General features: G+C 46.1%; 51 non-coding genes across 51 annotated transcripts; all 51 read left to right on the top strand.

Annotated features, from left to right (window-relative positions):
- The first annotated feature begins 73 nt into the window (after positions 1–73).
- LOC114167793 lies at positions 74–192 on the top strand. The gene has a single exon (XR_003600406.1). It is a non-coding gene; the product is annotated as a 5S ribosomal RNA (ribosomal RNA).
- A 188-nt stretch (positions 193–380) lies between these two features.
- LOC114167951 lies at positions 381–496 on the top strand. The gene has a single exon (XR_003600555.1). It is a non-coding gene; the product is annotated as a 5S ribosomal RNA (ribosomal RNA).
- Positions 497–678: 182 nt separating this feature from the next.
- LOC114167854 lies at positions 679–796 on the top strand. Its single transcript, XR_003600463.1, has one exon. It is a non-coding gene; the product is annotated as a 5S ribosomal RNA (ribosomal RNA).
- A 187-nt stretch (positions 797–983) lies between these two features.
- LOC114167896 lies at positions 984–1,101 on the top strand. The gene has a single exon (XR_003600502.1). It is a non-coding gene; the product is annotated as a 5S ribosomal RNA (ribosomal RNA).
- Positions 1,102–1,286: 185 nt separating this feature from the next.
- Positions 1,287–1,404, top strand: LOC114167895. Its single transcript, XR_003600501.1, has one exon. It is a non-coding gene; the product is annotated as a 5S ribosomal RNA (ribosomal RNA).
- A 187-nt stretch (positions 1,405–1,591) lies between these two features.
- LOC114167893 lies at positions 1,592–1,709 on the top strand. Its single transcript, XR_003600500.1, has one exon. It is a non-coding gene; the product is annotated as a 5S ribosomal RNA (ribosomal RNA).
- Positions 1,710–1,897: 188 nt separating this feature from the next.
- LOC114167782 lies at positions 1,898–2,016 on the top strand. Its single transcript, XR_003600395.1, has one exon. It is a non-coding gene; the product is annotated as a 5S ribosomal RNA (ribosomal RNA).
- Positions 2,017–2,204: 188 nt separating this feature from the next.
- Positions 2,205–2,322, top strand: LOC114167892. The gene has a single exon (XR_003600499.1). It is a non-coding gene; the product is annotated as a 5S ribosomal RNA (ribosomal RNA).
- A 187-nt stretch (positions 2,323–2,509) lies between these two features.
- On the top strand, positions 2,510–2,627 carry LOC114167891. Its single transcript, XR_003600498.1, has one exon. It is a non-coding gene; the product is annotated as a 5S ribosomal RNA (ribosomal RNA).
- A 188-nt stretch (positions 2,628–2,815) lies between these two features.
- On the top strand, positions 2,816–2,933 carry LOC114167890. The gene has a single exon (XR_003600497.1). It is a non-coding gene; the product is annotated as a 5S ribosomal RNA (ribosomal RNA).
- A 187-nt stretch (positions 2,934–3,120) lies between these two features.
- On the top strand, positions 3,121–3,238 carry LOC114167889. The gene has a single exon (XR_003600496.1). It is a non-coding gene; the product is annotated as a 5S ribosomal RNA (ribosomal RNA).
- A 187-nt stretch (positions 3,239–3,425) lies between these two features.
- On the top strand, positions 3,426–3,543 carry LOC114167887. The gene has a single exon (XR_003600494.1). It is a non-coding gene; the product is annotated as a 5S ribosomal RNA (ribosomal RNA).
- A 188-nt stretch (positions 3,544–3,731) lies between these two features.
- On the top strand, positions 3,732–3,849 carry LOC114167886. Its single transcript, XR_003600493.1, has one exon. It is a non-coding gene; the product is annotated as a 5S ribosomal RNA (ribosomal RNA).
- Positions 3,850–4,036: 187 nt separating this feature from the next.
- Positions 4,037–4,154, top strand: LOC114167885. The gene has a single exon (XR_003600492.1). It is a non-coding gene; the product is annotated as a 5S ribosomal RNA (ribosomal RNA).
- Positions 4,155–4,343: 189 nt separating this feature from the next.
- LOC114167884 lies at positions 4,344–4,461 on the top strand. Its single transcript, XR_003600491.1, has one exon. It is a non-coding gene; the product is annotated as a 5S ribosomal RNA (ribosomal RNA).
- Positions 4,462–4,648: 187 nt separating this feature from the next.
- Positions 4,649–4,767, top strand: LOC114167771. Its single transcript, XR_003600384.1, has one exon. It is a non-coding gene; the product is annotated as a 5S ribosomal RNA (ribosomal RNA).
- A 188-nt stretch (positions 4,768–4,955) lies between these two features.
- LOC114167836 lies at positions 4,956–5,073 on the top strand. The gene has a single exon (XR_003600446.1). It is a non-coding gene; the product is annotated as a 5S ribosomal RNA (ribosomal RNA).
- Positions 5,074–5,260: 187 nt separating this feature from the next.
- LOC114167883 lies at positions 5,261–5,378 on the top strand. Its single transcript, XR_003600490.1, has one exon. It is a non-coding gene; the product is annotated as a 5S ribosomal RNA (ribosomal RNA).
- Positions 5,379–5,566: 188 nt separating this feature from the next.
- Positions 5,567–5,684, top strand: LOC114167882. The gene has a single exon (XR_003600489.1). It is a non-coding gene; the product is annotated as a 5S ribosomal RNA (ribosomal RNA).
- A 186-nt stretch (positions 5,685–5,870) lies between these two features.
- LOC114167881 lies at positions 5,871–5,988 on the top strand. The gene has a single exon (XR_003600488.1). It is a non-coding gene; the product is annotated as a 5S ribosomal RNA (ribosomal RNA).
- Positions 5,989–6,173: 185 nt separating this feature from the next.
- Positions 6,174–6,291, top strand: LOC114167880. The gene has a single exon (XR_003600487.1). It is a non-coding gene; the product is annotated as a 5S ribosomal RNA (ribosomal RNA).
- A 186-nt stretch (positions 6,292–6,477) lies between these two features.
- Positions 6,478–6,595, top strand: LOC114167879. Its single transcript, XR_003600486.1, has one exon. It is a non-coding gene; the product is annotated as a 5S ribosomal RNA (ribosomal RNA).
- Positions 6,596–6,779: 184 nt separating this feature from the next.
- Positions 6,780–6,898, top strand: LOC114167759. Its single transcript, XR_003600373.1, has one exon. It is a non-coding gene; the product is annotated as a 5S ribosomal RNA (ribosomal RNA).
- A 186-nt stretch (positions 6,899–7,084) lies between these two features.
- Positions 7,085–7,202, top strand: LOC114167877. Its single transcript, XR_003600485.1, has one exon. It is a non-coding gene; the product is annotated as a 5S ribosomal RNA (ribosomal RNA).
- Positions 7,203–7,386: 184 nt separating this feature from the next.
- Positions 7,387–7,503, top strand: LOC114167943. The gene has a single exon (XR_003600547.1). It is a non-coding gene; the product is annotated as a 5S ribosomal RNA (ribosomal RNA).
- Positions 7,504–7,686: 183 nt separating this feature from the next.
- Positions 7,687–7,803, top strand: LOC114167929. The gene has a single exon (XR_003600533.1). It is a non-coding gene; the product is annotated as a 5S ribosomal RNA (ribosomal RNA).
- A 187-nt stretch (positions 7,804–7,990) lies between these two features.
- Positions 7,991–8,109, top strand: LOC114167748. Its single transcript, XR_003600362.1, has one exon. It is a non-coding gene; the product is annotated as a 5S ribosomal RNA (ribosomal RNA).
- Positions 8,110–8,294: 185 nt separating this feature from the next.
- LOC114167875 lies at positions 8,295–8,412 on the top strand. Its single transcript, XR_003600483.1, has one exon. It is a non-coding gene; the product is annotated as a 5S ribosomal RNA (ribosomal RNA).
- Positions 8,413–8,599: 187 nt separating this feature from the next.
- LOC114167874 lies at positions 8,600–8,717 on the top strand. The gene has a single exon (XR_003600482.1). It is a non-coding gene; the product is annotated as a 5S ribosomal RNA (ribosomal RNA).
- A 187-nt stretch (positions 8,718–8,904) lies between these two features.
- Positions 8,905–9,022, top strand: LOC114167873. The gene has a single exon (XR_003600481.1). It is a non-coding gene; the product is annotated as a 5S ribosomal RNA (ribosomal RNA).
- Positions 9,023–9,209: 187 nt separating this feature from the next.
- On the top strand, positions 9,210–9,327 carry LOC114167872. The gene has a single exon (XR_003600480.1). It is a non-coding gene; the product is annotated as a 5S ribosomal RNA (ribosomal RNA).
- Positions 9,328–9,515: 188 nt separating this feature from the next.
- LOC114167871 lies at positions 9,516–9,633 on the top strand. Its single transcript, XR_003600479.1, has one exon. It is a non-coding gene; the product is annotated as a 5S ribosomal RNA (ribosomal RNA).
- Positions 9,634–9,820: 187 nt separating this feature from the next.
- LOC114167852 lies at positions 9,821–9,938 on the top strand. The gene has a single exon (XR_003600461.1). It is a non-coding gene; the product is annotated as a 5S ribosomal RNA (ribosomal RNA).
- Positions 9,939–10,125: 187 nt separating this feature from the next.
- LOC114167736 lies at positions 10,126–10,244 on the top strand. The gene has a single exon (XR_003600351.1). It is a non-coding gene; the product is annotated as a 5S ribosomal RNA (ribosomal RNA).
- A 188-nt stretch (positions 10,245–10,432) lies between these two features.
- On the top strand, positions 10,433–10,550 carry LOC114167870. The gene has a single exon (XR_003600478.1). It is a non-coding gene; the product is annotated as a 5S ribosomal RNA (ribosomal RNA).
- Positions 10,551–10,738: 188 nt separating this feature from the next.
- LOC114167869 lies at positions 10,739–10,856 on the top strand. The gene has a single exon (XR_003600477.1). It is a non-coding gene; the product is annotated as a 5S ribosomal RNA (ribosomal RNA).
- Positions 10,857–11,044: 188 nt separating this feature from the next.
- LOC114167725 lies at positions 11,045–11,163 on the top strand. The gene has a single exon (XR_003600339.1). It is a non-coding gene; the product is annotated as a 5S ribosomal RNA (ribosomal RNA).
- A 186-nt stretch (positions 11,164–11,349) lies between these two features.
- Positions 11,350–11,468, top strand: LOC114167714. The gene has a single exon (XR_003600326.1). It is a non-coding gene; the product is annotated as a 5S ribosomal RNA (ribosomal RNA).
- A 188-nt stretch (positions 11,469–11,656) lies between these two features.
- On the top strand, positions 11,657–11,774 carry LOC114167868. Its single transcript, XR_003600476.1, has one exon. It is a non-coding gene; the product is annotated as a 5S ribosomal RNA (ribosomal RNA).
- A 188-nt stretch (positions 11,775–11,962) lies between these two features.
- On the top strand, positions 11,963–12,081 carry LOC114167702. Its single transcript, XR_003600314.1, has one exon. It is a non-coding gene; the product is annotated as a 5S ribosomal RNA (ribosomal RNA).
- Positions 12,082–12,268: 187 nt separating this feature from the next.
- On the top strand, positions 12,269–12,387 carry LOC114167690. Its single transcript, XR_003600303.1, has one exon. It is a non-coding gene; the product is annotated as a 5S ribosomal RNA (ribosomal RNA).
- A 186-nt stretch (positions 12,388–12,573) lies between these two features.
- On the top strand, positions 12,574–12,691 carry LOC114167867. The gene has a single exon (XR_003600475.1). It is a non-coding gene; the product is annotated as a 5S ribosomal RNA (ribosomal RNA).
- Positions 12,692–12,879: 188 nt separating this feature from the next.
- On the top strand, positions 12,880–12,997 carry LOC114167866. Its single transcript, XR_003600474.1, has one exon. It is a non-coding gene; the product is annotated as a 5S ribosomal RNA (ribosomal RNA).
- Positions 12,998–13,183: 186 nt separating this feature from the next.
- Positions 13,184–13,302, top strand: LOC114168016. The gene has a single exon (XR_003600614.1). It is a non-coding gene; the product is annotated as a 5S ribosomal RNA (ribosomal RNA).
- A 187-nt stretch (positions 13,303–13,489) lies between these two features.
- Positions 13,490–13,607, top strand: LOC114167864. The gene has a single exon (XR_003600472.1). It is a non-coding gene; the product is annotated as a 5S ribosomal RNA (ribosomal RNA).
- A 187-nt stretch (positions 13,608–13,794) lies between these two features.
- On the top strand, positions 13,795–13,912 carry LOC114167863. Its single transcript, XR_003600471.1, has one exon. It is a non-coding gene; the product is annotated as a 5S ribosomal RNA (ribosomal RNA).
- A 188-nt stretch (positions 13,913–14,100) lies between these two features.
- LOC114167861 lies at positions 14,101–14,218 on the top strand. Its single transcript, XR_003600470.1, has one exon. It is a non-coding gene; the product is annotated as a 5S ribosomal RNA (ribosomal RNA).
- Positions 14,219–14,404: 186 nt separating this feature from the next.
- LOC114167860 lies at positions 14,405–14,522 on the top strand. Its single transcript, XR_003600469.1, has one exon. It is a non-coding gene; the product is annotated as a 5S ribosomal RNA (ribosomal RNA).
- Positions 14,523–14,710: 188 nt separating this feature from the next.
- On the top strand, positions 14,711–14,829 carry LOC114168005. Its single transcript, XR_003600603.1, has one exon. It is a non-coding gene; the product is annotated as a 5S ribosomal RNA (ribosomal RNA).
- A 188-nt stretch (positions 14,830–15,017) lies between these two features.
- Positions 15,018–15,136, top strand: LOC114167918. The gene has a single exon (XR_003600523.1). It is a non-coding gene; the product is annotated as a 5S ribosomal RNA (ribosomal RNA).
- Positions 15,137–15,324: 188 nt separating this feature from the next.
- Positions 15,325–15,442, top strand: LOC114167859. The gene has a single exon (XR_003600468.1). It is a non-coding gene; the product is annotated as a 5S ribosomal RNA (ribosomal RNA).
- The last annotated feature ends 4 nt before the right edge of the window (positions 15,443–15,446 follow it).

The following is a 15,446-nucleotide window of genomic DNA, read 5'->3' as shown; positions in this document are numbered from 1 at the left end:
CCGCGCCTCACCAAGTTTTCAAACTTAGGCCCAATGCGAAACCCATATATACATTGATCGTGCAATACTTGACAGGTGCGATCATACCAGCACTAATGCACCGGATCCCATCAGAACTCCGCAGTTAAGCGTGCTTGGGCGAGAGTAGTACTAGGATGGGTGACCTCCTGGGAAGTCCTCGTGTTGCACCTCTTTTTACGTTTTTTTCTTTTTTTTACGCCATTTTCATCACCGTTTTTTGCAATTAAATCCAATAGTACCACCTAAATGACTCAAACTACTGTTACCCACTTCACGTCCCCGGGCCCCGCGCCTCACCAAGTTTTCAAACTTAGGCCCAATGCGAAACCCATATATACATTGATCGTGCAATACTTGACAGGTGCGATCATACCAGCACTAATGCACCGGATCCCATCAGAACTCCGCAGTTAAGCGTGCTGGGCGAGAGTAGTACTAGGATGGGTGACCTCCTGGGAAGTCCTCGGTGCACCTCTTTTTACGTTTTTTTTTTTTTTACGCCATTTTCATCACCGTTTTTTGCAATTAAATCCAATAGTACCACCTAAATGACTCAACTACTGTTACCACTTCACGTCCCCGGGCCGCGCCTCACCAAGTTTTCAAACTTAGGCCCAATGCGAAACCCATATATACATTGATCGTGCAATACTTGACAGGTGCGATCATACCAGCACTAATGCACCGGATCCATCAGAACTCCGCAGTTAAGCGTGCTTGGGCGAGAGTAGTACTAGGATGGGTGACCTCCTGGGAAGTCCTCGTGTTGCACCTCTTTTTTACGTTTTTTTCTTTTTTTTACGCCATTTTCATCACCGTTTTTTGCAATTAAATCCAATAGTACCACCTAAATGACTCAAACTACTGTTACCACTTCACGTCCCCGGGCCCCGCGCTCACCAAGTTTTCAAACTTAGGCCCAATGCGAAACCCATATATACATTGATCGTGCAATACTTGACAGGTGCGATCATACCAGCACTAATGCACCGGATCCCATCAGAACTCCGCAGTTAAGCGTGCTTGGGCGAGAGTAGTACTAGGATGGGTGACCTCCTGGGAAGTCCTCGGTTGCACCTCTTTTTTACGTTTTTTTTTTTTTTTACGCCATTTTCATCACCGTTTTTTGCAATTAAATCCAATAGTACCACTAAATGACTCAAACTACTGTTACCACTTCACGTCCCCGGCCCCGCGCCTCACCAAGTTTTCAAACTTAGGCCCAATGCGAAACCCATATATACATTGATCGTGCAATACTTGACAGGTGCGATCATACCAGCACTAATGCACCGGATCCCATCAGAACTCCGCAGTTAAGCGTGCTTGGGCGAGAGTAGTACTAGGATGGGTGACCTCCTGGGAAGTCCTCGGTTGCACCTCTTTTTTACGTTTTTTTCTTTTTTTACGCCATTTTCATCACCGTTTTTTGCAATTAAATCCAATAGTACCACCTAAATGACTCAAACTACTGTTACCACTTCACGTCCCCGGGCCCCGCGCCCTCACCAAGTTTTCAACTTAGGCCCAATGCGAAACCCATATATACATTGATCGTGCAATACTTGACAGGTGCGATCATACCAGCACTAATGCACCGGATCCCATCAGAACTCCGCAGTTAAGCGTGCTTGGGCGAGAGTAGTACTAGGATGGGTGACCTCCTGGGAAGTCCTCGGTTGCACCTCTTTTTTACGTTTTTTTCTTTTTTTTACGCCATTTTCATCACCGTTTTTTGCAATTAAATCCAATAGTACCACCTAAATGACTCAAACTACTGTTACCACTTCACGTCCCCGGGCCCCGCGCCTCACCAAGTTTTCAAACTTAGGCCCAATGCGAAACCCATATATACATTGATCGTGCAATACTTGACAGGTGCGATCATACCAGCACTAATGCACCGGATCCCATCAGAACTCCGCAGTTAAGCGTGCTTGGGCGAGAGTAGTACTAGGATGGGTGACCTCCTGGGAAGTCCTCGTGTTGCACCTCTTTTTTACGTTTTTTTCTTTTTTTACGCCATTTTCATCACCGTTTTTTGCAATTAAATCCAATAGTACCACCTAAATGACTCAAACTACTGTTACCACTTCACGTCCCCGGGCCCCGCGCCCTCACCAAGTTTTCAAACTTAGGCCCAATGCGAAACCCATATATACATTGATCGTGCAATACTTGACAGGTGCGATCATACCAGCACTAATGCACCGGATCCCATCAGAACTCCGCAGTTAAGCGTGCTTGGGCGAGAGTAGTACTAGGATGGGTGACCTCCTGGGAAGTCCTCGGTTGCACCTCTTTTTTACGTTTTTTTCTTTTTTTACGCCATTTTCATCACCGTTTTTTGCAATTAAATCCAATAGTACCACCTAAATGACTCAAACTACTGTTACCACTTCACGTCCCCGGGCCCCGCGCCTCACCAAGTTTTCAAACTTAGGCCCAATGCGAAACCCATATATACATTGATCGTGCAATACTTGACAGGTGCGATCATACCAGCACTAATGCACCGGATCCCATCAGAACTCCGCAGTTAAGCGTGCTTGGGCGAGAGTAGTACTAGGATGGGTGACCTCCTGGGAAGTCCTCGGTTGCACCTCTTTTTTACGTTTTTTTCTTTTTTTTACGCCATTTTCATCACCGTTTTTTGCAATTAAATCCAATAGTACCACCTAAATGACTCAAACTACTGTTACCACTTCACGTCCCCGGGCCCCGCGCCTCACCAAGTTTTCAAACTTAGGCCCAATGCGAAACCCATATATACATTGATCGTGCAATACTTGACAGGTGCGATCATACCAGCACTAATGCACCGGATCCCATCAGAACTCCGCAGTTAAGCGTGCTTGGGCGAGAGTAGTACTAGGATGGGTGACCTCCTGGGAAGTCCTCGGTTGCACCTCTTTTTTACGTTTTTTTCTTTTTTTACGCCATTTTCATCACCGTTTTTTGCAATTAAATCCAATAGTACCACCTAAATGACTCAAACTACTGTTACCACTTCACGTCCCCGGGCCCCGCGCCTCACCAAGTTTTCAAACTTAGGCCCAATGCGAAACCCATATATACATTGATCGTGCAATACTTGACAGGTGCGATCATACCAGCACTAATGCACCGGATCCCATCAGAACTCCGCAGTTAAGCGTGCTTGGGCGAGAGTAGTACTAGGATGGGTGACCTCCTGGGAAGTCCTCGGTTGCACCTCTTTTTACGTTTTTTTCTTTTTTTTACGCCATTTTCATCACCGTTTTTTGCAATTAAATCCAATAGTACCACCTAAATGACTCAAACTACTGTTACCACTTCACGTCCCCGGGCCCCGCGCCTCACCAAGTTTTCAAACTTAGGCCCAATGCGAAACCCATATATACATTGATCGTGCAATACTTGACAGGTGCGATCATACCAGCACTAATGCACCGGATCCCATCAGAACTCCGCAGTTAAGCGTGCTTGGGCGAGAGTAGTACTAGGATGGGTGACCTCCTGGGAAGTCCTCGGTTGCACCTCTTTTTTACGTTTTTTTCTTTTTTTTACGCCATTTTCATCACCGTTTTTTGCAATTAAATCCAATAGTACCACCTAAATGACTCAAACTACTGTTACCACTTCACGTCCCCGGGCCCCGCGCCTCACCAAGTTTTCAAACTTAGGCCCAATGCGAAACCCATATATACATTGATCGTGCAATACTTGACAGGTGCGATCATACCAGCACTAATGCACCGGATCCCATCAGAACTCCGCAGTTAAGCGTGCTTGGGCGAGAGTAGTACTAGGATGGGTGACCTCCTGGGAAGTCCTCGGTTGCACCTCTTTTTTACGTTTTTTTCTTTTTTTACGCCATTTTCATCACCGTTTTTTGCAATTAAATCCAATAGTACCACCTAAATGACTCAAACTACTGTTACCACTTCACGTCCCCGGGCCCCGCGCCTCACCAAGTTTTCAAACTTAGGCCCAATGCGAAACCCATATATACATTGATCGTGCAATACTTGACAGGTGCGATCATACCAGCACTAATGCACCGGATCCCATCAGAACTCCGCAGTTAAGCGTGCTTGGGCGAGAGTAGTACTAGGATGGGTGACCTCCTGGGAAGTCCTCGGTTGCACCTCTTTTTTACGTTTTTTTCTTTTTTTTACGCCATTTTCATCACCGTTTTTTGCAATTAAATCCAATAGTACCACCTAAATGACTCAAACTACTGTTACCACTTCACGTCCCCGGGCCCCCGCGCCTCACCAAGTTTTCAAACTTAGGCCCAATGCGAAACCCATATATACATTGATCGTGCAATACTTGACAGGTGCGATCATACCAGCACTAATGCACCGGATCCCATCAGAACTCCGCAGTTAAGCGTGCTTGGGCGAGAGTAGTACTAGGATGGGTGACCTCCTGGGAAGTCCTCGGTTGCACCTCTTTTTTACGTTTTTTTCTTTTTTTTACGCCATTTTCATCACCGTTTTTTGCAATTAAATCCAATAGTACCACCTAAATGACTCAAACTACTGTTACCACTTCACGTCCCCGGCCCCGCGCCTCACCAAGTTTTCAAACTTAGGCCCAATGCGAAACCCATATATACATTGATCGTGCAATACTTGACAGGTGCGATCATACCAGCACTAATGCACCGGATCCCATCAGAACTCCGCAGTTAAGCGTGCTTGGGCGAGAGTAGTACTAGGATGGGTGACCTCCTGGGAAGTCCTCGTGTTGCACCTCTTTTTTACGTTTTTTTCTTTTTTTTACGCCATTTTCATCACCGTTTTTTGCAATTAAATCCAATAGTACCACCTAAATGACTCAAACTACTGTTACCACTTCACGTCCCCGGGCCCCGCGCCTCACCAAGTTTTCAAACTTAGGCCCAATGCGAAACCCATATATACATTGATCGTGCAATACTTGACAGGTGCGATCATACCAGCACTAATGCACCGGATCCCATCAGAACTCCGCAGTTAAGCGTGCTTGGGCGAGAGTAGTACTAGGATGGGTGACCTCCTGGAAGTCCTCGTGTTGCACCTCTTTTTTACGTTTTTTTCTTTTTTTTACGCCATTTTCATCACCGTTTTTTGCAATTAAATCCAATAGTACCACCTAAATGACTCAAACTACTGTTACCACTTCACGTCCCCGGCCCCGCGCCTCACCAAGTTTTCAAACTTAGGCCCAATGCGAAACCCATATATACATTGATCGTGCAATACTTGACAGGTGCGATCATACCAGCACTAATGCACCGGATCCCATCAGAACTCCGCAGTTAAGCGTGCTTGGGCGAGAGTAGTACTAGGATGGGTGACCTCCTGGGAAGTCCTCGGTTGCACCTCTTTTTTACGTTTTTTTCTTTTTTTTACGCCATTTTCATCACCGTTTTTTGCAATTAAATCCAATAGTACCACCTAAATGACTCAAACTACTGTTACCACTTCACGTCCCCGGGCCCCGCGCCTCACCAAGTTTTCAAACTTAGGCCCAATGCGAAACCCATATATACATTGATCGTGCAATACTTGACAGGTGCGATCATACCAGCACTAATGCACCGGATCCCATCAGAACTCCGCAGTTAAGCGTGCTTGGGCGAGAGTAGTACTAGGATGGGTGACCTCCTGGGAAGTCCTCGGTTGCACCTCTTTTTTACGTTTTTTTCTTTTTTTTACGCCATTTCATCACCGTTTTTTGCAATTAAATCCAATAGTACCACCTAAATGACTCAAACTACTGTTACCACTTCACGTCCCCGGCCCCGCGCCTCACCAAGTTTTCAAACTTAGGCCCAATGCGAAACCCATATATACATTGATCGTGCAATACTTGACAGGTGCGATCATACCAGCACTAATGCACCGGATCCCATCAGAACTCCGCAGTTAAGCGTGCTTGGGCGAGAGTAGTACTAGGATGGGTGACCTCCTGGGAAGTCCTCGGTTGCACCTCTTTTTTACGTTTTTTTCTTTTTTTACGCCATTTTCATCACCGTTTTTGCAATTAAATCCAATAGTACCACCTAAATGACTCAAACTACTGTTACCACTTCACGTCCCGGGCCCCGCGCCTCACCAAGTTTTCAAACTTAGGCCCAATGCGAAACCCATATATACATTGATCGTGCAATACTTGACAGGTGCGATCATACCAGCACTAATGCACCGGATCCCATCAGAACTCCGCAGTTAAGCGTGCTTGGGCGAGAGTAGTACTAGGATGGGTGACCTCCTGGGAAGTCCTCGGTTGCACCTCTTTTTTACGTTTTTTTCTTTTTTTACGCCATTTTCATCACCGTTTTTTGCAATTAAATCCAATAGTACCACCTAAATGACTCAAACTACTGTTACCACTTCACGTCCCCGGCCCCGCGCCTCACCAAGTTTTCAAACTTAGGCCCAATGCGAAACCCATATATACATTGATCGTGCAATACTTGACAGGTGCGATCATACCAGCACTAATGCACCGGATCCCATCAGAACTCCGCAGTTAAGCGTGCTTGGGCGAGAGTAGTACTAGGATGGGTGACCTCCTGGGAAGTCCTCGGTTGCACCTCTTTTTTACGTTTTTTTTCTTTTTTTACGCCATTTCATCACCGTTTTTGCAATTAAATCCAATAGTACACCTAAATGACTCAAACTACTGTTACCACTTCACTCCCCGGGCCCCGCGCCTCACCAAGTTTTCAAACTTAGGCCCAATGCGAAACCCATATATACATTGATCGTGCAATACTTGACAGGTGCGATCATACCAGCACTAATGCACCGGATCCCATCAGAACTCCGCAGTTAAGCGTGCTTGGGCGAGAGTAGTACTAGGATGGGTGACCTCCTGGGAAGTCCTCGTGTTGCACCTCTTTTTACGTTTTTTTCTTTTTTTTACGCCATTTTCATCACCGTTTTTTGCAATTAAATCCAATAGTACCACCTAAATGACTCAAACTACTGTTACCACTTCACGTCCCCGGCCCCGCGCCTCACCAAGTTTTCAAACTTAGGCCCAATGCGAAACCCATATATACATTGATCGTGCAATACTTGACAGGTGCGATCATACCAGCACTAATGCACCGGATCCCATCAGAACTCCGCAGTTAAGCGTGCTTGGGCGAGAGTAGTACTAGGATGGGTGACCTCCTGGGAAGTCCTCGGTTGCACCTCTTTTTACGTTTTTTTCTTTTTTTTACGCCATTTTCATCACCGTTTTTTGCAATTAAATCCAATAGTACCACCTAAATGATCAAACTACTGTTACCACTTCACGTCCCCGGCCCGCGCCTCACCAAGTTTTCAAACTTAGGCCCAATGCGAAACCCATATATACATTGATCGTGCAATACTTGACAGGTGCGATCATACCAGCACTAATGCACCGGATCCCATCAGAACTCCGCAGTTAAGCGTGCTTGGGCGAGAGTAGTACTAGGATGGGTGACCTCCTGGAAGTCCTCGGTTGCACCTCTTTTTTACGTTTTTTTCTTTTTTTACGCCATTTTCATCACCGTTTTTGCAATTAAATCCAATAGTACCACCTAAATGACTCAACTACTGTTACCACTTCACGTCCCCGGGCCCCGCGCCTCACCAAGTTTCAAACTTAGGCCCAATGCGAACCCATATATACATTGATCGTGCAATACTTGACAGGTGCGATCATACCAGCACTAATGCACCGGATCCCATCAGAACTCCGCAGTTAAGCGTGCTTGGCGAGAGTAGTACTAGGATGGGTGACCTCCTGGGAAGTCCTCGGTTGCACCTCTTTTTTACGTTTTTTTCTTTTTTTACGCCATTTTCATCACCGTTTTTTGCAATTAAATCCAATAGTACCACCTAAATGACTCAAACTACTGTTACCACTTCACGTCCCCGGGCCCCGCGCCTCACCAAGTTTTCAAACTTAGGCCCAATGCGAAACCCATATATACATTGATCGTGCAATACTTGACAGGTGCGATCATACCAGCACTAATGCACCGGATCCCATCAGAACTCCGCAGTTAAGCGTGCTTGGGCGAGAGTAGTACTAGGATGGGTGACCTCCTGGGAAGTCCTCGTGTTGCACCTCTTTTTTACGTTTTTTTCTTTTTTTACGCCATTTTCATCACCGTTTTTGCAATTAAATCCAATAGTACCACCTAAATGACTCAAACTACTGTTACCACTTCACGTCCCCGGGCCCCGCGCCTCACCAAGTTTTCAACTTAGGCCCAATGCGAAACCCATATATACATTGATCGTGCAATACTTGACAGGTGCGATCATACCAGCACTAATGCACCGGATCCCATCAGAACTCCGCAGTTAAGCGTGCTTGGGCGAGAGTAGTACTAGGATGGGTGACCTCCTGGGAAGTCCTCGGTTGCACCTCTTTTTTACGTTTTTTCTTTTTTTTACGCCATTTTCATCACCGTTTTTTGCAATTAAATCCAATAGTACCACCTAAATGACTCAAACTACTGTTACCACTTCACGTCCCCGGGCCCCGCGCCTCACCAAGTTTTCAAACTTAGGCCCAATGCGAAACCCATATATACATTGATCGTGCAATACTTGACAGGTGCGATCATACCAGCACTAATGCACCGGATCCCATCAGAACTCCGCAGTTAAGCGTGCTTGGGCGAGAGTAGTACTAGGATGGGTGACCTCCTGGGAAGTCCTCGGTTGCACCTCTTTTTTACGTTTTTTTCTTTTTTTACGCCATTTTCATCACCGTTTTTTGCAATTAAATCCAATAGTACCACCTAAATGACTCAAACTACTGTTACCACTTCACGTCCCCGGGCCCCGCGCCTCACCAAGTTTTCAAACTTAGGCCCAATGCGAAACCCATATATACATTGATCGTGCAATACTTGACAGGTGCGATCATACCAGCACTAATGCACCGGATCCCATCAGAACTCCGCAGTTAAGCGTGCTTGGGCGAGAGTAGTACTAGGATGGGTGACCTCCTGGGAAGTCCTCGGTTGCACCTCTTTTTTACGTTTTTTTCTTTTTTTACGCCATTTTCATCACCGTTTTTTGCAATTAAATCCAATAGTACCACCTAAATGACTCAAACTACTGTTACCACTTCACGTCCCCGGGCCCCGCGCCTCACCAAGTTTTCAAACTTAGGCCCAATGCGAAACCCATATATACATTGATCGTGCAATACTTGACAGGTGCGATCATACCAGCACTAATGCACCGGATCCCATCAGAACTCCGCAGTTAAGCGTGCTTGGGCGAGAGTAGTACTAGGATGGGTGACCTCCTGGGAAGTCCTCGGTTGCACCTCTTTTTTACGTTTTTTTCTTTTTTTTACGCCATTTTCATCACCGTTTTTTGCAATTAAATCCAATAGTACCACCTAAATGACTCAAACTACTGTTACCACTTCACGTCCCCGGGCCCCGCGCCTCACCAAGTTTTCAAACTTAGGCCCAATGCGAAACCCATATATACATTGATCGTGCAATACTTGACAGGTGCGATCATACCAGCACTAATGCACCGGATCCCATCAGAACTCCGCAGTTAAGCGTGCTTGGGCGAGAGTAGTACTAGGATGGGTGACCTCCTGGGAAGTCCTCGGTTGCACCTCTTTTTTACGTTTTTTTCTTTTTTTACGCCATTTTCATCACCGTTTTTTGCAATTAAATCCAATAGTACCACCTAAATGACTCAAACTACTGTTACCACTTCACGTCCCCGGGCCCCGCGCCTCACCAAGTTTTCAAACTTAGGCCCAATGCGAAACCCATATATACATTGATCGTGCAATACTTGACAGGTGCGATCATACCAGCACTAATGCACCGGATCCCATCAGAACTCCGCAGTAAGCGTGCTTGGGCGAGAGTAGTACTAGGATGGGTGACCTCCTGGGAAGTCCTCGTGTTGCACCTCTTTTTTACGTTTTTTCTTTTTTTTACGCCATTTTCATCACCGTTTTTTGCAATTAAATCCAATAGTACCACCTAAATGACTCAAACTACTGTTACCACTTCACGTCCCCGGGCCCCGCGCCTCACCAAGTTTTCAAACTTAGGCCCAATGCGAAACCCATATATACATTGATCGTGCAATACTTGACAGGTGCGATCATACCAGCACTAATGCACCGGATCCCATCAGAACTCCGCAGTTAAGCGTGCTTGGGCGAGAGTAGTACTAGGATGGGTGACCTCCTGGGAAGTCCTCGTGTTGCACCTCTTTTTTACGTTTTTTTCTTTTTTTTACGCCATTTTCATCACCGTTTTTTGCAATTAAATCCAATAGTACCACCTAAATGACTCAAACTACTGTTACCACTTCACGTCCCCGGGCCCCGCGCCTCACCAAGTTTTCAAACTTAGGCCCAATGCGAAACCCATATATACATTGATCGTGCAATACTTGACAGGTGCGATCATACCAGCACTAATGCACCGGATCCCATCAGAACTCCGCAGTTAAGCGTGCTTGGGCGAGAGTAGTACTAGGATGGGTGACCTCCTGGGAAGTCCTCGGTTGCACCTCTTTTTTACGTTTTTTTCTTTTTTTTACGCCATTTTCATCACCGTTTTTTGCAATTAAATCCAATAGTACCACCTAAATGACTCAAACTACTGTTACCACTTCACGTCCCCGGGCCCCGCGCCTCACCAAGTTTTCAAACTTAGGCCCAATGCGAAACCCATATATACATTGATCGTGCAATACTTGACAGGTGCGATCATACCAGCACTAATGCACCGGATCCCATCAGAACTCCGCAGTTAAGCGTGCTTGGGCGAGAGTAGTACTAGGATGGGTGACCTCCTGGGAAGTCCTCGGTTGCACCTCTTTTTTACGTTTTTTTCTTTTTTTTACGCCATTTTCATCACCGTTTTTTGCAATTAAATCCAATAGTACCACCTAAATGACTCAAACTACTGTTACCACTTCACGTCCCCGGGCCCCGCGCCTCACCAAGTTTTCAAACTTAGGCCCAATGCGAAACCCATATATACATTGATCGTGCAATACTTGACAGGTGCGATCATACCAGCACTAATGCACCGGATCCCATCAGAACTCCGCAGTTAAGCGTGCTTGGGCGAGAGTAGTACTAGGATGGGTGACCTCCTGGGAAGTCCTCGTGTTGCACCTCTTTTTACGTTTTTTTCTTTTTTTTACGCCATTTTCATCACCGTTTTTTGCAATTAAATCCAATAGTACCACCTAAATGACTCAAACTACTGTTACCACTTCACGTCCCCGGGCCCCGCGCCTCACCAAGTTTCAAACTTAGGCCCAATGCGAAACCCATATATACATTGATCGTGCAATACTTGACAGGTGCGATCATACCAGCACTAATGCACCGGATCCCATCAGAACTCCGCAGTTAAGCGTGCTTGGGCGAGAGTAGTACTAGGATGGGTGACCTCCTGGGAAGTCCTCGTGTTGCACCTCTTTTTTACGTTTTTTTCTTTTTTTTACGCCATTTTCATCACCGTTTTTTGCAATTAAATCCAATAGTACCACCTAAATGACTCAAACTACTGTTACCACTTCACGTCCCCGGGCCCCGCGCCTCACCAAGTTTTCAAACTTAGGCCCAATGCGAAACCCATATATACATTGATCGTGCAATACTTGACAGGTGCGATCATACCAGCACTAATGCACCGGATCCCATCAGAACTCCGCAGTTAAGCGTGCTTGGGCGAGAGTAGTACTAGGATGGGTGACCTCCTGGGAAGTCCTCGGTTGCACCTCTTTTTTACGTTTTTTTCTTTTTTTTACGCCATTTTCATCACCGTTTTTTGCAATTAAATCCAATAGTACCACCTAAATGACTCAAACTACTGTTACCACTTCACGTCCCCGGGCCCCGCGCCTCACCAAGTTTTCAAACTTAGGCCCAATGCGAAACCCATATATACATTGATCGTGCAATACTTGACAGGTGCGATCATACCAGCACTAATGCACCGGATCCCATCAGAACTCCGCAGTTAAGCGTGCTTGGGCGAGAGTAGTACTAGGATGGGTGACCTCCTGGGAAGTCCTCGTGTTGCACCTCTTTTTACGTTTTTTTCTTTTTTTTACGCCATTTTCATCACCGTTTTTTGCAATTAAATCCAATAGTACCACCTAAATGACTCAAACTACTGTTACCACTTCACGTCCCCGGGCCCCGCGCCTCACCAAGTTTTCAAACTTAGGCCCAATGCGAAACCCATATATACATTGATCGTGCAATACTTGACAGGTGCGATCATACCAGCACTAATGCACCGGATCCCATCAGAACTCCGCAGTTAAGCGTGCTTGGGCGAGAGTAGTACTAGGATGGGTGACCTCCTGGGAAGTCCTCGTGTTGCACCTCTTTTTTACGTTTTTTTCTTTTTTTACGCCATTTTCATCACCGTTTTTGCAATTAAATCCAATAGTACCACCTAAATGACTCAAACTACTGTTACCACTTCACGTCCCCGGGCCCCGCGCCTCACCAAGTTTTCAAACTTAGGCCCAATGCGAAACCCATATATACATTGATCGTGCAATACTTGACAGGTGCGATCATACCAGCACTAATGCACCGGATCCCATCAGAACTCCGCAGTTAAGCGTGCTTGGGCGAGAGTAGTACTAGGATGGGTGACCTCCTGGGAAGTCCTCGGTTGCACCTCTTTTTTACGTTTTTTTCTTTTTTTTACGCCATTTTCATCACCGTTTTTTGCAATTAAATCCAATAGTACCACCTAAATGACTCAAACTACTGTTACCACTTCACGTCCCCGGGCCCCGCGCCTCACCAAGTTTTCAAACTTAGGCCCAATGCGAAACCCATATATACATTGATCGTGCAATACTTGACAGGTGCGATCATACCAGCACTAATGCACCGGATCCCATCAGAACTCCGCAGTTAAGCGTGCTTGGGCGAGAGTAGTACTAGGATGGGTGACCTCCTGGGAAGTCCTCGGTTGCACCTCTTTTTTACGTTTTTTTCTTTTTTTACGCCATTTTCATCACCGTTTTTTGCAATTAAATCCAATAGTACCACCTAAATGACTCAAACTACTGTTACCACTTCACGTCCCCGGGCCCGCGCCTCACCAAGTTTTCAAACTTAGGCCCAATGCGAAACCCATATATACATTGATCGTGCAATACTTGACAGGTGCGATCATACCAGCACTAATGCACCGGATCCCATCAGAACTCCGCAGTTAAGCGTGCTTGGGCGAGAGTAGTACTAGGATGGGTGACCTCCTGGGAAGTCCTCGTGTTGCACCTCTTTTTTACGTTTTTTTCTTTTTTTACGCCATTTTCATCACCGTTTTTTGCAATTAAATCCAATAGTACCACCTAAATGACTCAAACTACTGTTACCACTTCACGTCCCCGGGCCCCGCGCCTCACCAAGTTTTCAAACTTAGGCCCAATGCGAAACCCATATATACATTGATCGTGCAATACTTGACAGGTGCGATCATACCAGCACTAATGCACCGGATCCCATCAGAACTCCGCAGTTAAGCGTGCTTGGGCGAGAGTAGTACTAGGATGGGTGACCTCCTGGGAAGTCCTCGGTTGCACCTCTTTTTTACGTTTTTTTCTTTTTTTTACGCCATTTTCATCACCGTTTTTTGCAATTAAATCCAATAGTACCACCTAAATGACTCAAATACTGTTACCACTTCACGTCCCCGGGCCCCGCGCCTCACCAAGTTTTCAAACTTAGGCCCAATGCGAAACCCATATATACATTGATCGTGCAATACTTGACAGGTGCGATCATACCAGCACTAATGCACCGGATCCCATCAGAACTCCGCAGTTAAGCGTGCTTGGGCGAGAGTAGTACTAGGATGGGTGACCTCCTGGGAAGTCCTCGGTTGCACCTCTTTTTTACGTTTTTTTCTTTTTTTTACGCCATTTTCATCACCGTTTTTTGCAATTAAATCCAATAGTACCACCTAAATGACTCAAACTACTGTTACCACTTCACGTCCCCGGGCCCCGCGCCTCACCAAGTTTTCAAACTTAGGCCCAATGCGAAACCCATATATACATTGATCGTGCAATACTTGACAGGTGCGATCATACCAGCACTAATGCACCGGATCCCATCAGAACTCCGCAGTTAAGCGTGCTTGGGCGAGAGTAGTACTAGGATGGGTGACCTCCTGGGAAGTCCTCGGTTGCACCTCTTTTTTACGTTTTTTCTTTTTTTTACGCCATTTTCATCACCGTTTTTTGCAATTAAATCCAATAGTACCACCTAAATGACTCAAACTACTGTTACCACTTCACGTCCCGGGCCCCGCGCCTCACCAAGTTTTCAAACTTAGGCCCAATGCGAAACCCATATATACATTGATCGTGCAATACTTGACAGGTGCGATCATACCAGCACTAATGCACCGGATCCCATCAGAACTCCGCAGTTAAGCGTGCTTGGGCGAGAGTAGTACTAGGATGGGTGACCTCCTGGGAAGTCCTCGGTTGCACCTCTTTTTTACGTTTTTTTCTTTTTTTTACGCCATTTTCATCACCGTTTTTTGCAATTAAATCCAATAGTACCACCTAAATGACTCAAACTACTGTTACCACTTCACGTCCCCGGGCCCCGCGCCTCACCAAGTTTTCAAACTTAGGCCCAATGCGAAACCCATATATACATTGATCGTGCAATACTTGACAGGTGCGATCATACCAGCACTAATGCACCGGATCCCATCAGAACTCCGCAGTTAAGCGTGCTTGGGCGAGAGTAGTACTAGGATGGGTGACCTCCTGGGAAGTCCTCGTGTTGCACCTCTTTTTTACGTTTTTTTCTTTTTTTTACGCCATTTTCATCACCGTTTTTTGCAATTAAATCCAATAGTACCACCTAAATGACTCAAACTACTGTTACCACTTCACGTCCCCGGGCCCCGCGCCTCACCAAGTTTTCAAACTTAGGCCCAATGCGAAACCCATATATACATTGATCGTGCAATACTTGACAGGTGCGATCATACCAGCACTAATGCACCGGATCCCATCAGAACTCCGCAGTTAAGCGTGCTTGGGCGAGAGTAGTACTAGGATGGGTGACCTCCTGGGAAGTCCTCGTGTTGCACCTCTTTTTTACGTTTTTTTCTTTTTTTTACGCCATTTTCATCACCGTTTTTTGCAATTAAATCCAATAGTACCACCTAAATGACTCAAACTACTGTTACCACTTCACGTCCCCGGGCCCCGCGCCTCACCAAGTTTTCAAACTTAGGCCCAATGCGAAACCCATATATACATTGATCGTGCAATACTTGACAGGTGCGATCATACCAGCACTAATGCACCGGATCCCATCAGAACTCCGCAGTTAAGCGTGCTTGGGCGAGAGTAGTACTAGGATGGGTGACCTCCTGGGAAGTCCTCGGTTGCACCTCTTTT

The sequence above is a fragment of the Vigna unguiculata genome, chromosome 10, assembly GCF_004118075.2.
Source record: "Vigna unguiculata cultivar IT97K-499-35 chromosome 10, ASM411807v1, whole genome shotgun sequence".
NCBI lineage: Eukaryota > Viridiplantae > Streptophyta > Magnoliopsida > Fabales > Fabaceae > Vigna > Vigna unguiculata.
Note: the sequence above shows the minus strand (reverse complement) of the source record. Positions and strands in the feature narration are given on the sequence as shown.